This window comes from Arachis ipaensis, chromosome B10 (assembly GCF_059453495.1).
Source record: "Arachis ipaensis isolate K30076 ecotype BB chromosome B10, ASM5945349v1, whole genome shotgun sequence".
Lineage (NCBI taxonomy): Eukaryota > Viridiplantae > Streptophyta > Magnoliopsida > Fabales > Fabaceae > Arachis > Arachis ipaensis.
In genome coordinates, this window is record NC_142435.1 from 53,707,858 (window position 1) to 53,726,875 (window position 19,018).

The 19,018-nt window shown below is 38.1% G+C and overlaps 1 non-coding gene across 1 annotated transcript; it reads left to right on the forward strand.

The window, feature by feature from the left end:
* Nucleotides 1–9,007: 9,007 nt before the first annotated feature.
* On the forward strand, nt 9,008–9,111 carry LOC148580069 (small nucleolar RNA R71). The gene has a single exon (XR_015899172.1). It is a non-coding gene; the product is annotated as a small nucleolar RNA R71 (small nucleolar RNA).
* Nucleotides 9,112–19,018: the final 9,907 nt, after the last annotated feature.

The window sequence follows — 19,018 nt, forward strand, 5'->3', positions numbered from 1 at the left end:
TTTGAAGTTTGTCATAATCATTCAATCCCAGAGTCCTACTCGGAATACCACGGACAAGGTTTAGACTTTCCGGACTCTCATGAATGCCGCCATCAATCTAGCTTATACCACGAAGATTCTGATTAAGAGATCTAAGAGATACTCATTTAATCTAATGTAGAACGGAAGTGGTTGTCTGGCACGCGTTCATAGGGAATGATGATGATTGTCACGTTCATCACATTCAGGTTGAAGTGCGAATGAATATCTTAGAAGCGAAATAAGTTGAATTGAATAGAAAACAGTAGTACTTTGCATTAATCTTTGAGGAACAGCAGAGCTCCACACCTTAATCTATGGAGTGTAGAAACTCTATACATGGAGAGGTCATTCTTGGAGTTGAACGCCAGCTTTTGTGCCATTTTGGGCGTTCAACTCCACTTTGCAACTTGTTTCTGGTGCTGGACGCCAGAATTGGGCAGAGAGCTAGCATTGAATGCCAGTTTTCGTCGTCTAAACCTGGGCAAAGTATGGTTTATTATATATTCCTGGAAAGCCCTGGATGTCTACTTTCCAACGCAATTGGAAGCGCACCATTTTGAGTTCTGTAGCTCCAGAAAATCCATTTTGAGTACAGGGAGGTCAGAATCCAACAGCATCAGCAGTCCTTCCTCAACCTCTGAATCTGATTTTTGCTCAAGTCCCTCAATTTCAGCCAGAAAATACCTGAAATTATAGAAAAACACACAAACTCCTAGTAAATTTCAGAAATGTGAATTTAACATAAAAACTAATGAAAACATCCCTAAAAGTAACTAGATTCTACTAAAAACATACTAAAAACAATGCCAAAAAGTGTATAAATTATCCGCTCATCAGGGAGCCTAGAAGTATCCATCACCAAGTTGCAAGAAGCTGTGGATCAACTGAAGGAAGAACAGCAAAATCAAAACAACATGCTCTGCAAACTGCTTAAGGAACAAGAAGAGCAAGGGCGTGAACTGAAGGAACTAAAATGCCAGAAGCTATCTCTGGAAGGGCCAAGCACCCCACAGACCAAAGAGGCATCTACCTCCCAAAATAAAGGTTGTTGAGTCCTAAGTCTGTGATAAAATTTTATCCATTTTTAAGAGTACATGAGTATTAGAATTAGAGTCATTTGTCTTTATGTCTTTAATTTCCTCTCTTTTATTACTGATTGTCTGCTTTTATGCCTATTTTATATTATTTCTATTAAATAATGAATAAAGATTAGAGTCCATGCCTTAAAGTTATGAATGCCCTATGAATCCATCACCTTTCTTAAATGAAAAATGTTTTTAATCACAAAAGAACAAGAAGTACATGATTTCGAATTCATCCTTGAAACTAGTTTAATTATTTTGATGTGGTGACAATACTTTTTGTTTTCTGAATGAATGCTTAAACAGTGCATATGTCTTTTGAATTCGTTGTTTATGAATGTTAAAATTGTTGGCTCTTGAAAGAATGATGAAAAAGGAGAAATGTTATTTGATGATCTGAAAAATCATAAAAATGATTCTTGAAGCAAGAAAAACCAGTGAATAGAGAAAAGCTTGCGAAAAAAAAGCAAGCAGAAAAAGCCAATAGCCCTTAAAACCAAAAGGCAAGGGTAAAAGGGATCCAAGGCTTTGAGCATCAGTGGATAGGAGGGCCCAAAGGAATAAAATCCTGGCCTAAGCGGCTAAACCAAGCTGTCCCTAACCATGTGTTTGTGGCGTGAAGGTCTCAAGTCAAAAGCTTAAGACTGAGCAGTTAAAGTCGAGGTCCAAAGCAAAAACAGAGTGTGCTTAAGAACCCTGGACACCTCTAATTGGGGACTTTAGCAAAGCTGAGTCACAATCTGAAAATGTTCACCCAATTATGTGTCTGTGGCATTTATGTATCCAGTGGTAATACTGGAAAACAAAGTGCTTAGGGCCACGGCCAACACTCATAAATTAGCTGTGTTCAAGAATCAACTTACTGAACTAGGAGAATCAATAACACTATCTGAATTCTGAGTTCCTATAGATGCCAATCATTCTGAACTTCAAAGGATAAAGTGAGATGCCAAAATTGTTCAGAGGCAAAAAGCTACTAGTCCCGCTCATCTGATTGGAGCTAAGTTTCATTGATATTTTGGGATTTATAGTATATTCTCTTCTTTTTATCATATTTGATTTTCAGTTGCTTGGGGACAAGCAACAATTTAAGTTTGGTGTTGTGATGAGCGGATAATTTGTACGCTTTTTGGCATTGTTTTTATGTAGTTTTTAGTATGATTTAGTTAGTTTTTAATATATTTTTATTAGTTTTTAAATAAAAATCACATTTCTGGACTTTACTATGAGTTTGTGTGTTTTTCTATGATTTCAGGTCATTTCTAGCTGAAATTGAGGGACCTGAGCAAAAATCTGATTCTGAGGCTGAAAAAGGACTACAGATGCTGTTGGATTCTGACCTCCCTGCACTCAAAGTGGATTTTCTGGAGCTATAAAAACCCAAATGGCGCTCTCTCAATTGTGTTCAAAAGTAGACATCCAGGGCTTTCCAGCAATATATAATAGTCCATACTTTGCTCAAAGATAAATGACGTAACCTGGCATTCAACGCCAGTTCCATGTTCCATTCTGGCGTTAAACGCCAGAAACAGGTTACAAGTTGGAGTTAAACGCACAAAACAGGCTACAACCTGGCGTTTAACTCCAGAAACAGTTTATGCACGTGTAAAACTCAAGTCTCAACCCCAGCACACACCAAGTGGGTCCCGGAAGTGGATTTCTACACTATCTATCGTAGTTTACTCATTTTCTGTAAACCTAGGTTACTAGTTTAGTATTTAAACAACTTTTAGAGATTTATTTTGTATCTCATGACATTTTTAGATCTGAACTTTGTATCTTAGATGGTATGAGTTTCTAAACTCCATTGTTGGGGGTGAAGAGCTCTGCTGTGTCTCAATGAATTAATGCAACTATTTCTGTTTTCTATTCAAACACGCTTGTTTCTATCTAAGATATTCATTCGCACTTCAATATGATGAATGTGATGATCCGTGACACTCATTACCATTCTCAACCTATGAACGCGTGCCTGACAACCACCTCCGTTCTACCTTAGATTGAATGAATATCTCTTGGGTTCCTGGCTCATGAGTTTGATTGCCTCTCCTGATAATAGAACTTTCAGATCCGTGAGACTAGAGTCTTCGTGGTATAAGCTAGAATCCATTGGCAGCATTCTTGAGATCTGGAAAGTCTAAACCTTGTCTGTGGTATTCTGAGTAGGATCCGGGAAGGGATGACTGTAACGAGCTTCAAACTCGCGAGTGCTGGGCGTAGTGACAGAGGCAAAAGGATCAATGGATCCTATTCCATGACAAGTGAGAACCGACAGATGATTAGCCATGTACATGGACCTTTTTCACTGAGAGGACGGATGGTAGCCATTGACAACGGTAATCCACCAACATACAGCTTGCCATGGAAGGAGCCTTGCGTGCGTGAAGAAGATGACAGTAGGAAAGCAGAGATTCAGAAGACAAAGCATCTCCAAAACTCCAACATATTCTCCATTGCTGCATAACAAGTATTATTTAATTTATGCTTTTTACTCTTCATAAATATAATCACTCTTATCATTGATTTCCTGACTAAGAATTACAAAATAACCATAGCTTGCTTCAAGCCGATAATCTCCGTGGGATCGACCCTTACTCACGTAAGGTATTACTTGGACGACCCAGTGCACTTGCTGGTTAGTTGTGCAGAGTTGTGAAAAGTGTGAATCACAATTCCGTGCACCACGTATGCATTAGGTACGCACACGCATCGTCGTGCAAACTCCAATTCATGCGTACGCGTCAGGTACGCACACGCATCGATCCTCGCTAGTTGTCTTCTTTATTTCTTGTGTTCCTTCCATTTTTGCAAGCTTCGTTTCCATCCTCTAAGCCATTCCTGCCCCCATAAGGCCTGAAAACACTTAACGCACATATCAAGGCAACGAATTATAATAATTATTAATTTAAGGCCAAAAAAGCATGTTTTCAATCATAGCACAAAATTAGGAAGGAAAATGTAAAACATGCGAATTATATGAATAAGTGTGAGTTTAGTGGATAAAATCCACTCAATTAAGTACAAAATATACCACGAAATAGTGGTGCATCACCATTCCTAGCCTTTTCAACCTGAATTCACTAACAAACACATCAAGGCATCTAGTGGAATCAAAGGTGAATTAAAACTAGCAAATTAAAGGCCTAAAAAGCATGTTTTCACTCTTAAGCACAAATTAGGAGAAACTCATGAAACCATGCCATTTCATTGAATAAATGTGAGAAAAGTTGATAAAATCCACTCAATTCAACATAAAATGTATCACGAAATAATGGTGCATCAAGGCTCCTCCCATCTTCGATTGTTCCATCCTTGATGCATGTTGTCATTGTAATTCCCAATCTCTACAACATAGTTGTAACCACACTCATAACCAGAAGTGTGAGAATTCATAGTGGCAAATAAAAACAAAAGCTAACAAAAATAAACAACAAAGTTCTAAACCTAACAAAAACTAACAAACATGCAAAAATAAACAACAAAGTTCTAAACCTAAACAAAGTTCTAAACATATGCACAATATTCACGTATTCACTATAACCAATAATATAACACCATTGCAATTCCCCGGCAACAGCGTCAAAAACTTGATGTCTAGAATTATTGTCGGTCTAGAATTTCTCTTATAGAAAATAATTACTTCATTGTAAGCATAGTTCCAAACCAACTAATAACTCTCCATCAAACTTTTAATTTGTTTGTCACAAGTACAAACCCCAATAAAAACCGAACTATTTAAACCTGGGGTCGTCTCACAAGGAATTGCAACGAAGTGATCAATTATTGGCTATGAAGGAACAAGGGGGTTTTGATTTGATGATTGACAAGAAAAGTAAATAACAAGAAAGTAAATGACAATTAACTATTAAAGGAAAGAAAAAGAACTCTTGGCTAAGGCATAGAAATTGAGATCACCATCCTTGTCTAACAACCACATATTGATAATTATGAGGGACCAACCCATCAAGTCTACTTCTATGCTTGAAGTAAGTTAAACAGGCTTGATCAACATTAACCCATAAGTCCCAACCTAGCTACTAATTCACTTAGTAGTAGGCTAGTGTTAATGGGTATGAAATTAACCACTAAGGGTTCTCAAATCACCAATTCAATCAGACCTAATGACTCAAGGTCACCCAATTCCCTTAGCCTAGGCTAAGAGTATAGAAAACTACTCTATAACTAGTGAAAACATTTCATTAAACACCTAGAGTGAAATAAAGGTAAACATCATAAAATACAAGAATTAATAAAAACTATAACAAATACAAACAAGAAATCAACAATAGCAACTAAGATAAACATAAAAAAGACATGGAAACATAAAATTGAATTAAAAGAGAATCAAAATCTACAAGATTTCATGAAAGTAAAAATGGCAAAATAAGGAAATTAACAAGGAAAGCTAAGAAGATTGAGACAATAGAACAATAAAATATATAGAGAGTTGAACTAAAAACAAGAATTAAAAGTTGGATCTAAGAAAATTTGACCTAAACTACCCTAAATTCTAGAGAGAAGGGAGAGCTTCTCTCTCTAGAATTCTAACCTAAAACATGATGAAAACTAAACTATGACTACCCCTCCCCCCATTCCCTTCCAATTCTTAGGTTCAAAAGCATCAGAAATGAGTTGGATTTGGGCCTCCTTGAGCTCAAAAATCGCCCCAGCGTATTGCCTTTAATGAATTCACGTGCCGCTTGTCACGCGTACGCATGGGTCATGCGTACGCATCACTGGCAACTTTCTTTACCACGCGTACTCGTGGGCCATGTACACACGTCATTGGCAGATTTCCTTCCCACGCGCACGCATGGGCCACGTACATGCGTCACTGGCAGATTACCAAAATCTCATTTCTTCATGAATTCTCCATTTTTGCATGCTTTTTCTTCATTTTTTCAACCCAATCTTTGCCTTTTAAACCTGAAATCACTTAACAAATATATCAAGGCATCGAATGGAATTAAAGTGAATTAAATTGAGCAATTTTAAATCCTAAAAAGCATGTTTTCACTCTTAAGCATAAATTAGGATAAATTCACAAAACCATGCTATTTCATTGAATAAATGTGAGATAAGTTGATAAAATCCTCTAAATTTAACATAAGATAAACCACAAAATTGGAGTTTATCAACAAGCTCCAACCATCCTCTCGCCACTGGCTTGAGGTCAAGCCTACTTAGATGGTAGGGCTTGCCATGTGCATCTAGCCTCCGTTGGGCTCCCTCCACACAGATGTCTATGAGCACTTGCTCCAACCTCTTATCAGAGTTGACCTTTTTGTGTAGGAGTGTAGGTCACCTTACAATTAACGCAATTGCAATGCAAAACTCACACTTTTCGGGCTGAAGTCCAAGAGTTGCTCTCGAACCATGGTGCGGTAGTTCTTGGGTTGTGGGTTCACGCTCATGTCATGCCCCATTGTGACCCAAGCGTTGGCATAGAATTCTTGCACCATTAGTGTGCCAACAACTGAGATTGGATGGGCTAGAATTTCCCAGTCCCTTATCCAGATTTTTTCAAGGATTTCTGGATACTCATCCTCCTTGAGCTTAGAGGGGACCCAGGAAACACCCTTTTATGCCTCACCACAGCATAAAAGTGATCTTGGTGGGCTCTAGTGAGGAATCTCCATGATTCTCATTGTTCGGAAGAAGAAGTGGGAGCCTTTTCCTTTCTCTTCCTTGAGGCTTCACTTGTCTTTGGTGCCATACTTAGAAGTGGTAGAAGTCAAAAAGCAAATCTTTTGCAACACCAAACTTAAGAACTTTGCTCGTCCTCGAGCAAATAGTAATAAAAAGAGAAGAAGGGAGTAGAACGAAGAAGAAATATAGAGAGGAAAGGGACAGAAGCCTTCGGCCAAGTGGTGAGTGAGAAAGGGAAAGTAGGGTGTGGAGTGTATAAGGTGAGATGAAGAGAGTGTTGGGGTGTGAGGATAATGAGATGAATGAAGGGGTATTTATAGGGGTGCGAGGGATAGGGTTCGGTTATGAGGGAGGGAAGAATGGGTGGGAATAGTTTGAATTTGAAGTGGGTGGGGTTGGTGGAAATTGAATGATGGAGATTATGATGGGTGTTGGGAATAGGAAAAGGTGATGTGGATGTGGTTGGTGAGGTGTATATGGAAGAGGGAAATTTGGGTGTGTGTTTCTAGGTTTAGAAAGTAGGAGAGAAAAGAAGGTGGGGTAGGTGGAGATTCTGTGGGTGCCACTTAGCTGAGAAGGTTGCAGAACTCAGGCTGCCTACCACCTACCTGCCTACCTTCTTTTTAGTACCTTTCTTCCCAGTGCTTGATGATGGTTTCCCAACACCAAACTTAGAGTTGGTGTCTATGGGCTCTATAAAGCTCTGCACTGAAAGGGAAGGCTAAAATACAATGTGTTGCACAATAGTACCACCTCTGTCAGAGGGAGATTGAGGGTTGGGGATCTTGAACAAGATGCAATCCTCATGTAGTCTCAAGACTAGCTTTCCTCTTTCCACATCAATTATGGCCTTAGTAGTGGCTAGAAAAGGCCTTCCAAAGATGATGGATTCATTTCTGTCCTCCTCAGTGTCTAGAATCACAAACTCTACAGGGATGTAAAGGTCCTCAACCTTTACTAGGACATCCTCCACCATACCATACGCCCTTTTTAGGGTTTTGTTTGCCATCTCCAATGAGATTGTGGCACACTGCACCTCTAGAATTCCTAGCCTCTTCATTACAGACAGAGGCATCAGATTGATGCTTGAGCCAAGGTTACATAGTGCCTTCTTAAAGGTGATGGTCTCTATAGTACATGGAATTAGGAAGCATTCGGGATCCGGTAGCTTCTGAGGGAGCTTCTTCTAGACCAAGGCACTGCACTCTTTGGCCAGTATCACCGGCTCATCTTCCTCCTCTAACGCCTCTGTATGAGAGGAGTTGGCCTTTAGTTTCTTAAGGATGGCCAAGTACCGAGCAATTTGCTCTTCTTTGGACTCCTCATCCTCTTCAGAAGAAGAGTATTCTTCAGGTTCCTCTCTCAGCATAGGGGCATTCAAGGTGACATTATCAGTCTCCTCATGAGCCCTGATTTCCTTGAGCTTCTCAGTAGCAGACTCTTCCTGGGGTTTGGTCATAACCTCCAAAATGAGGGCCTTGCACTCTTCCTTTGAATCTACCTCTGTATTGCTTGGAAGAGTGTTGGAAGGGATTTTTGGGATCTTCTTGCTCAGCTAACCAACCTGTATTTCCAAGTTCCGAATGGAAGACCTAGTTTCAGCCATGAAACTATGAATGGTCTTGGAGAGGTTGGAAACTATAGCAGCCAAGTCAGAGAGACTCTGTCTGGGTGTCTCTAATTATTGCTAAGAAGTTTCGAATGGTTTGTTATTGAACATGTTTTGGTTCATTCCACCCTAATTGTTACTAAAACCTTGTTGAGGCTTCTGTTGATCTTTCCACCCAAATTTAGGGTGGTTCCTCTATCCCTGATTGAAAGTATTCAAATAGGGATTGCTGTTGGAGTTTCTGGAGGGGTTTCCCATGTAGTTAACCTCCTCCATGGTCATCCAGGCATTATCACCAGTGTCCACCTCATAGGCCGTCTCTAAGCAGTAGGCCTCTAAATACTACGTCCCGCTTAAGTGCTGAGTGATCATGTTGATGTGCTAGGACATGACCTTTCTTTGAGCCAAGATGGCGTCTAAGGTGCCTACTTCAAGGACGCCTCTCTTCTAAGTAGTCCCATTGTTCATAGGGTTCCTTTCAGAAGTGTACATATACTGGTTGTTAGCAACCATGTCAATAAGCTCTTGTGCCTCTTCAGGCATTTTCTTCAGGTAGAGGGATCCATCTGCAAAGTGGTCCAATTCCATCTTAGACATCTTAGATAGACTATCATAGAAAATGTCTAACATGGTCCAATCTGAGATCATGTCAGGAGGACATTTCCTGATTAGTTGCTTGTATCTTTCCTAAGCTTCATAGAGGGATTCACCCTCTTTCTGCCTGAAGGTTTATACTTCCACCCTAAACTTGCTCAACTTTTAAGGTGGGAAGAACTTGATCAACAATCCATTGACCACCTTCTCCCAACTATCTAGGCTTTTCCTTAGGCTGAGAATCTAGCCATAGCCTTGCTCTGTCTCTTACTGCAAAGGGAAAGAGAATGAGCTTGTAGACTTCTGGATTTACTCTATTACTCTTGACAGTGTCACATATCTACAGAAAGTCAGATAGGAACTTGTTTGGATCTTCCGGTGGAAGTCCTGATGAGTGATTTTATGCCGGTATAGAATTTATCAATAAATCCAATTGTAGTATAGTCTAAACTGACACCCAATTCCACATCAAACAATCTAAAATCAATAACCGAGAGTATGAGTTCCGAGTCGTTCTCCCGAGGATTGCTCCAAGATGCACATTGTTGGTTAGAAGGTGTATTGGTGTTTGGAGTTTCATCTAAGAAAAGAACAAGCTAGTAGTGTGAATGAAAATCAAATGATATAAAAGCCTTGGCTAGAAGTGAGAATTGGACTTCCTATCATCATTATTTCTATCAATTGTAATCACAATTAGTTATTGCTTCACTTAGTTAACATATAGTATAAAGGGAAGTCAAGTGAAAGTAATCAATTTGGATTCACAAGTCCTAGTCTAACCCTAGGGAAGTCTAGCTTTAGTGACATGCAAATCAATTAGCAATTTCCAGTTGATGATCAACAAAAGACATTAATAATTCAAGTGTCTCCAATGTCTCAACTTATAAGCCAAGCAAGAAAAGTTTACTCCATAGTTAAAGTTGGCATTTTCTCAAACACTTGGAGAGCATTCATGAGAGACATTGTAAAATTGAGAATAGACTTGAAATCAAAAGTATCCGCTACAAGAGATTAACAACAATCAAACAAGTGAAGGCTAAGAACTTGAATTACCTCAATGTATCAATGGAAATAGAAGTAACAAAATCCAAAAGCTAAGATCCACAAGTAACTTGAACAACAAGAACTAATTTGAGAGTATATGAATCTAGATCTACAATGGGAAGCAAAGTAGAAGTGAATTGACAATAGATCTCACCAAATTCAACAAGAGAATTCCAAATTTGAGAAGCTAAACCCTAGAGAGAAGCTAGAGAGAAGTTGGAGTTTTCTCTCTATAAAAGTGTAACTTCTAACTAAAAATATCTAAAAATGAGTCAATAGATATGGATCCTGTCAATCCTTGGTTTTCTTATGCCTTTTTCTGCCAGAATTCTGCTCCAAACAGGGTCTGTAACTGCCCTGAAATCGCTAGTCACATTTTCTCTTTAAAAGTCACGTGCGGCATCGACGCGTACGTGCAAAGCACGCGTACGCGTCCCTAAGATTTTCACAATCCACGTGCAAGGGTCAAGTGTGCGTATGCGTCCATGAGATTTTGGCTGAGCCACGCGAATGCACCGGCTTCTAGCGTTGGCTTTCCCGCACCGATCCAGTGGCGCGCATCCACGCGTACGCACAAGGTACGCGTGCACGTCGCTGCTCAAGCTCCAAAACTTCATTTTCCATGCTCCTTCCCTTTATGCATGCTTCCTTCTTCTCTTCTAAGCCATCCTTGCCCTAAGAACTCTGGAATCACTTAACAAATGGATCACGGCATCAAATGGTAATAGAGGAGGATTCAAATATATCTAATTTAATGTGAAAGAGGCATGTTTTCATCCATGAAGCAAAGTTGGGAAAGGAACACAAAATCATGCATTTTTATACGAATATGTGTGAAAGAACATTGATAAAGTCCTCAAAATCCATACAAGATAAACCCCAAAAAAGAGTTTTATCAAGTCCATGAAACTGATAGTTCTTTTGCACCAGAGTGACTAGTTGAAGCTTCAACTCAAAGTTGTTTGCCCAAATGGCAGGAATGGAGATGCTGCGCCCATAGAAATCAGAATTGGGTGCAGTGTAAGATCCTAGGACCTTTCTTACGCCACCCCCATTGTCTGGATTAGCTGCCATTATTGTTTCTTCAACTTCTTATTCTAGGACTCCTATTAGATTCCTTACGGATCTACTAGCCTAAGCTTGTTGCAGATGCCTTCTCAGAGTCCTTTCAGGTTCAGGAAATAGATCAAGGAGAGGTTCTTTATCCCTACTCCTATTCATAAACAAGAAGAAAGAAATCAAGAAGAGAAGAAGAAAGGATTCTCTATGCGAGAGTATAGAGGTCCTTTGTTAGAAAGATCGATGAAGAAAAGAAAAGAAGATGTCTTTTATTTAAAAATAAGTTTTTGAAAATAGAGAGGGAAGAAAAGAAGATTTTTGAAATTAAAGAAAGAGAAAGAAACAAGATATTTTCGAAAAAGATGAGAGAGAAAGAGGTTAAGAATTTTTGAAAATAGAAGAGGGAGAGAGGTTAGAAGATTTTGAAAAAGAGGAAAGAGAATTAAGAATTAAAAAGCTACCAATATTTTAAAATTAAAATAAAACAGATAAATAATTAAAAAGATTTGAAATTAAAATAAAAGATTTGATTTTGAAAATTTTTAAAATTTAATGAGAAAGAGTTAATTAAATATTTGAAAATTAAATTTGAAAAGAAGAAGTCAAGCAAGATAAGATAATATTTTAAAATTTAAGAGAGAAAAGATTTGATTTTAAAATTCAAAAAGAGAAAGTCAAATAAAAAATATTAAAATTCAAAGATTAAAAAAAGTCAAAAGAGAGAGAAAAGATAAAATGAGATTTTAAAATTTTGAAGATTTTAAAAATTAAAATTCAAAAGAGCGAAAAACTAACATGATACTAAATTTTGAAAATTGAATTTAAAAGAAAGATAAGATAGCAAAATTTTAAAAATCAAAGAAAGAAAAGATAAGATAAAGATTTAAGGAAAAGATAAGAAAGAAGAACAAGACTACCAACCAAGACACCAAACTTAAAATTTTAAATTTAAATAAAAGAAATTTTCAAAAAAGTGAAAAGGAAAAATACTAAAAGATACCAAGTTTAAAAATTTTGAAATTAAAGGCACTAAGTTTTCGAAAATTAAAAGGGACAAATACTAAAGGACACCCAACTTAAAGATTTTAAAGATCAAAGACACAGATTTTCGAAAAGCTTGAAGGAAAAATACCAAAAGACACCAAACTTGAAAATTTTGAAACCAAACAAGAAAAATAGCAAGAACAATTTGAATATCAAGAAGGAAAAATAAGAACAATTTTTAGATAGACTCAAGAAAAGAACAAAAACCAAAGGGACACCAAACTTAAGACTTGACACAAGACTCAAACAAAAGAAAATGATGATTAAAGATAGAAAAAATTTTTTTTAAAAAAGAAATTAAGAAACACAAAAAGAAAAACAGTAAAAGGTACCTGATCTAAGGAGCAAGACAACCGTTAGTTTGTCAATCACAAACAATCCCCGGCAACGGCAGCAAAAATTTGGTACACGAAAATTAAACTCGCACAACTAAACCGACAAGTACACCGGGTCATCCAAGTAATACCTCAGGTGAGTGAGGGTCGAATCCCATGAGGATTGCCGGATTGAGCAAGCTGTGGTTAGTCTGCAGATCTTAGTCAGGTGAATAGCAAGATGATTTTTTGTACTGTAGGCGCATAAACAAATAAAAGCAAAAGCGATAAATAATTAAGATAGAGACAGTAATTAGCAGTTAGTTAAGGCTTTGGAGATGCTTCCTCTTCTGGATTAACACGTCATGCTCACTACTTCAATGATGAATGATTCTTTCAATGGTAAGGCTGTAAGTGATTAAGCAATTGGTCGTGGTCATTAATCTCCGCAGGTCCAAACCAAACATCCGAACGGACTAAATCAATCTGGGAGAGGGTGAAGCGTACACAATTCAATCTCTTTGATAATCCTACTCAAAACGCCACAGACAAGGTCGGATCTTCCGTATCAAAGACTGATGCTCTTATGGTTCTAGCCCTTAGAGCCACAGGAACCTTAATTACCACTGACTAACGAGGTTTTATGTCACATACCCCGATTAGCCCAAATAATTCTATTAGAACCCGTGATGCATCCTCAAGCTATAGCTCAATACTATCCAGGTCAGGACTCGTAAGGAACTTATGTAGAATCGAGATTCATAAGGATGAAGAATGAAAATGCATCATAGCATAGAATCAAGCATAGATTGAAGTAGAAAAGTAATTGCATTAATCCATAGCAATCAGCAGAGCTCCTAACCTTAACCTAGGAGGTTTAGTTGCTTATACTGTACAGAAAATAAAGTGTATAGTTTAAATGTGGTGGAGAAGATCCTAAAACAATGGTGATCTCCCCTTATTTATACTAATGACTAGACTAAAAAAATAAATTAGTAATAATTAGAAATTACAATAATGAAAGAAACTAAGCTAAAGGTGCGAAAATCCACTTCCGGGCCCACTTGGTGAGTGTTTGGGTTGAGCTTGGCGTCCAACTTGAGTGGGTGGGCATTGGATGCCCACTAGGGGGTAGAAATTCACTACCTTGCCCCCTTTGTGGCATTGAACGCCAGGTTTGGGCATTCAATGCCAGCCTTGATCCTCTTGGGGTGTTGGACGCCCACTTGGGCGTAGTTTGGGCATTCAACTCCCATTTTGGGCAGTTCAATCCGAAAAAAAATATAAACCATTATATATTGTTGGAAAGATCTGGAAGTTATCTTTCCAACGTTGTTGAGAACGTGTTATTTGGATCTTGGTAGCTCCAAAAATGCTTGTTTGAATGCACGGAGGTCAGAATCTGACAATATCTGCTACGCTTTCCTTGTCTCTGAATCAGACTTTGCCAAAACTTGCCAAATTCACACAAAATTTTCCTAAAATCATAAGAAAAACACAAAAGCTCAAATTAGTATCCAAAAAGTGAATTTTGCATTAAAACCTACCAAAACAAAGTAAAACTTAACAAAACATACTAAAAACATTAAGAAATTAACATAAAAAAGCGTATAAAATATTCGCTCATCATATGTTTCAGAGTGAAACATCAATTCAGGTGGAATAATGAGCTAAGATCATATGATTAAGTGAAGTTGGGTTGGGCTTGGGCCCAATACAGGATCGGTTCGCCCAGCTCAGCCCATTTAGCCCAATCCTAAGCCAAATTCTTTAAAATTAGTGTCAAAATTCTTATTTTAATTAGCTCTATCTCATTAAACTATAAAATTCATATTTATAATTTCTTTTATTAAGATTTAATTTATTGACTAATTATTCATTAATTTTACGGGGTTTACATCCTACCCACCTAATTCAGAATTTTGCCCCCAAAATTCAGATTCCGTTACCTGAAAAGAGATGTGGGTAGTCTTTCCGCATATCTAATTCGAGTTCCCAAGTACGTTCTTTGATACCAGCCCAAGTCTAAGCTACTTTAACCAATGATACTTCCTTTTCACGCAAGCGCTTAATGCTAGTGTCATCGATTCTGATCAGAGCCACTTGAAGCGTCAAATCTTCTCTTACTTGAACCGATTCAGGTTCTAGAACATGACTCACATCGGGATTATACTTCTAAAGCTGTGATACATGACACACGTCGTGCTGGTTAGAAAGATGCGGTGGCAAGGCAATCCTATAGGCTACCGGTCCAATCCTCTTCAAAATTTCAAATGGACCGATGTAACGGGGATTCAGTTTCTTCGTTTTGATTGCTCTACCTACTCCGGTTATTGGAGTAACCTTCAGAAACACATGCTCTCCTTCCTCAAATTCTAAAGGCTTCCACCTTTGATTGGCATAGCTTTTCTATAGTGGTCAGTATTCCCGCCTGTCACGCGGGTGACCTGGGTTCGATCCCCGGCAACGGCGCCATTTTGAAGAACTGAAGATTGATGGTTTAGAAGTTATAGTAAACTCTCGTTGCAAGTATAGTTACTAAACCAAGCAATCAACCTTTCTTACAAATGTTTTGGTTGTCACAAGTAACAAACCCCTTTAAAATTGATAACTGAGTATTTAAACCTCGGGTCATCTTCTCAAGGAATTGCAGGGAGGTATGTTCTTATTATTGGTTATGAGTCTTGTAAATTGGGGGTTTTGAAAGTAAGGGAGCAGTATGTTAAATGATAAGAAGAATAAAATAAATAAATAACTATAAAATAAACTATTGGCAAGTTATGTGGATTGGAAGTCCTATCCTAGTTATCCTTATCAATTGTGATGAGAATTGGATTTTTCTCCCACTTTGTTAACCTCTAACTATGAAGGTAAGTTAAGCGGATGAATTAATTTTTGAATCCTCAAGTCCTAGTCTTTCCTTGGGGAAAGGCTAGAGTTATTGGATCTCGAATTAATTTTTGAAGAATTCCAATTTTCAATCAACAAGGAGTTTGATAACTCAAGTGTCTCCAATTTATCAATTCATCAATTAAAACCAAGAATATAAAAAGCTAAACAAAAATAATAAATCTGAAATACCTCAAATTGCATTAATAAAAGAAATCAAATCTAACATGGAAGTTCATAAATTAAATTAGAAAAATAAATAAAAGGAACATTGAACCTGTGATCGCAAAAGAAGAAATAATCATAAACTAAAAAGAATCCTAATTCTAAATCCTAAGAGAGAGGAGAGAACCTCTCTCTCTAAGAACTACTTCTACTCCTAAAATTGTGAATGTGAAAGCTTGTTATGAATGGATGCATTCCCCCACTTTATAGCCTCTAATCTGTGTGTTCTGGGCTGAAAACTGGGTCAAAAACAGCCCAGAAATCGCTCCCAGCGATTTCTGGTACGTTCAGGTTGCGGCAAAGTGACACGAAGGCGTCGTCCACGCGTTAGCGTGGATTGAAGTTCGCAGATGCAACGCGGGCGCGTCATTCACACGTTCGCGTCACCTAATGGTATGCGAAATTGTTACTGAGGTTGTAAAATTTGTTGTTCGTTCTCTCCCTGGCAATGGCGCCAATAACTGGTGCACAATACCATGGTCCAAACATAACTTCACAACTTCGCACAACTAACCAGCAAGTGCACTGGGTCGTCCAAGTAATAAAACCTTACGTGAGTAAGGGTCGATCCCATGGAGATTGTCGGTATGAAGCAAGCTATGGTCACCTTGTAAATCTCAGTCAGGCATATATCAAATAGTTATGGAGTTTTTGAAAAAAATAATAAATAAATAGAAAATAAAGATAGAAACACTTATGTAATTCATTGGTGGGAGTTTCAGATAAGCGTATAGAGATACTTTCGTTCTTCTGAACTTTTGCTTTCCTGCTGTCTTCATCCAATCAGTCCTACTCTTTTCCATGGCAAGCTTTCTGTAAGGGCATCACCGTTGTCAATGGTTACATCCCATCCTCTTGTGAAAAAGGTCCAAATGCTCTGTCACAGCACGGCTAATCATCTGAGGTTCTCGGTCATACTGGAATAGGATTCACCCTCCTTTTGTGTCTGTCACTACGCCCAGCACTCGCGAGTTTGAAGTTCGTCACAGTCATTCAATCCCTGAATCCTACTCGGAATACCACAGAAAAGGTTTAGACTTTCCGGACTCTCATGAATGCCGCCATCAATCTAGCTTATACCACGAAGATTCTGATTAAGAGATCCAAGAGATATTCATTCAATCTAAGGTGGAACGGAAGTGGTTGTCAGGCACGCGTTCGTGGGGGAATGATGATGATTGTCACGTTCATCACATTCATGTTGGAGTACGAATGAATATCTTAGATGCGGAATAAGTTGAATTGAATAAAAAACAGAAGTACTTTGCATTAATTCACGAGGAATAGCAGAGCTCTATACCTTAATCTATAGAGTGTACAAACCCTACCGTTAAAAATACATAAGTAAAATATTCAGGCATGGCCGAATGGCCAACCCCCCAACGTGATCAATATGATCCGACGATGAACTAAAAATCATAAGATGTCTAATACAATAGTAAAAAGTCCTATTTATACTAAACTAGTTACTAGGGTTTACAGAAGTAAGTAATTGATGCATAAATCCACTTCTGGGGCCCAGTTCATGTGTGCTTGGGATGAGCTTGAAGTTTACACGTACAGAGGCTTCTTCTGGAGTTGAACGCCAAGTTGTAACGTGTTTTTGGTGTTCAACTCTGGTTCGTGACGTGTTTCTGGCGTTTAACTCCAGACTGTAGCGTAGAACTGGTATTCCACGCCCTTTTTCTTCGTCTAAACTCGGCCAAACTATGGACTATTATATATTGCTGGAAAGCCCTGGATGTCTAATTTCCAACGCAATTGAAAGCGCGCCATTTTGAGTTCCGTAGCTCCAGAAAATCCACTTTGAGTGCAGGGAGGTCAGAATCCAACAGCATCAGCAGTCCTTCTTCAACCTCTGAATCTGATTTTTGCTCAAGTCCCTCAATTTCAGCCAGAAAATACCTGAAATCACAGAAAAACACACAAACTCATAGTAAAGTCCAGAAATGTGAATTTAACATAAAAACTAATGAAAACATCCCTAAAAGTAACTAGATTCTACTAAAAACATACTAAAAATAATGTCAAAAAGCGTATAAATTATCCGCTCATCACAACACCAAACTTAAATTGTTGCTTGTCCCCAAGCAACTGAAAATCAAATAGGATAAAAAGAAGAGAATATACTATAAATTCCAAAATATCAATGAAACATAGCTCCAATCAGATGAGCGGGACTTGTAGCTTTTTGCCTCTTGAATAGTTTTAGCATCTCACTTTATCCATTGAGGTTCAGAATGATTGGCATCTATAGGAAATCAGAGTTCAGATAGTGTTATTGATTCTCCTAGTTCAGTATGTTGATTCTTGAACACAGCTACTTTATGAGTCTTGGCCGTGGCCCTAAGCACTTTGTTTTCCAGTATTACCACCGGATACATAAATGCCACAGACACATAATTGGGTGAACCTTTTCAAATTGTGACTCAGCTTTGCTAAAGTCCCCAATTAGAGGTGTCCAGGGTTCTTAAGCACACTCTTCTTTTGCTTTGGACCTTGACTTTAACCGCTCAGTCTCAAGTTTTCACCTGACACCTTCAGCCACAAGCACATGGTTAGGGACAGCTTGGTTTAGCCGCTTAGGCCATGATTTTATTCCTTTAGGCCCTCCTATCCACTGATGCTCAAAGCCTTGGGATCCTTTTTATTTACCCTTGCCTTTTGGTTTTAAGGGTTATTGGCGTTTTGCTCTTGCCTTTTGGTTTTAAGAACTTTTGGCTTTTTCTGCTTGCTTTTTCTTTTTCTTTTTTTTTTTGCCATTTTTTTCTGCAAGCTTTGTATTCACTGCTTTTTCTTGCTTCAAGAATCATTTTTATGATTTTTCAGATTATCAAATAACATGTCTCCTTGTCATCATTCTTTCAAGAGCCAGCATATTTAACATTCTTAAACAACAACTTCAAAAGACATATGCACTGTTCAAGCATTCATTCAGAAAACAAAAAGTATTGTCACCACATCAATATAATTAAACTAAGTTCAAGGATAAATTCGAAACTCATGTACTTCTTGTTCTTTTGAATTAAAAACATTTTTCATTTAAGAGAGGTGATGGATTCATATTCACTACTTTAAGACAAAGTTACTAAATACTAATGATCATGTAATAAGACACAAACATGGATAAGCATTTAACATAAGAAAACGAAAAATAGAAAATTTAAGAACAAGGAATGAGTCCACCTTAGTGATGGTGGCGTTTTCTCCTTGAGGAACCAATGATGTCCTTGAGCTCTTCTATGTCTCTTCCTTGTCTTTGTTGTTCCTCCCTCATTGCTTTTTGATCTTCTCTAATTTCATGAAGGATGATGGAGTGCTCTTGAAATTCCACCCTTAATTGTCCCATGTTGGAACTTAATTCTCCTAGGGAGGTGTTGATTTGCTCCCAAAAATTCCGTGGAGGAAAGTGCATCCCTTGAGGTATCTCAGGGATTTCTTGATGGTGAGCTTCCTCATGCGTTTCTCCTAGGAAAGTGCTCTTGTTT